At 51.7% G+C, this 437-nt stretch overlaps 1 protein-coding gene across 1 annotated transcript in view; it reads right to left on the bottom strand.

Annotated features, from left to right (window-relative positions):
- The window catches only part of LOC114027687 (proton-coupled amino acid transporter 1-like), a 43,521-nt gene that overhangs the window by 12,955 nt on the left and 30,129 nt on the right, over positions 1 to 437 (bottom strand). The window lies entirely within an intron of this gene.

Below are 437 nucleotides of genomic sequence, written 5' to 3'. Positions count from 1 at the left end.
GCAGCAAGAGATTCCTGCCTCAGCCCTGGCAGAGAGATCCCTGCAATCCCCCTCTGATCAGCCACTCAATTCCCCCTCAGTCTGTGGGCTGGGAGTGCAGGAGGCAGCTGCTGCCCCAAAGGCCATGCTCAGGACTTGTGGCTGAGACCCAGATACTTCCCTCACTGCAGTCACAGACTTTTCCCACTGACCTTCTAAGTTGTCTTTGGTGTTCATGGGTTGAGAAGTCTGGAAACAATCACAGCTTCCCACGATTCAGTCCTCTGAGGTCTGCTCCAGGGTCACTGTGGCCTGCATGCCCATGCCGAACTGCGCTCCTCTCCCCACCTGGCACGATATACCTTTCCCATCAACAATCCAGGTTGTCTTAGGGTAAAAATTTGTTTCACTTTGTCTTTTTGTGGGTTCTGTTGCTTTAGAATTTGTTTAGAGTCATT

Source organism: Vombatus ursinus, unplaced genomic scaffold, assembly GCF_900497805.2.
Source record: "Vombatus ursinus unplaced genomic scaffold, bare-nosed wombat genome assembly UNPS02014863.1, whole genome shotgun sequence".
Taxonomy (NCBI): Eukaryota; Metazoa; Chordata; class Mammalia; order Diprotodontia; family Vombatidae; genus Vombatus; species Vombatus ursinus.
Note: the sequence above shows the minus strand (reverse complement) of the source record. Positions and strands in the feature narration are given on the sequence as shown.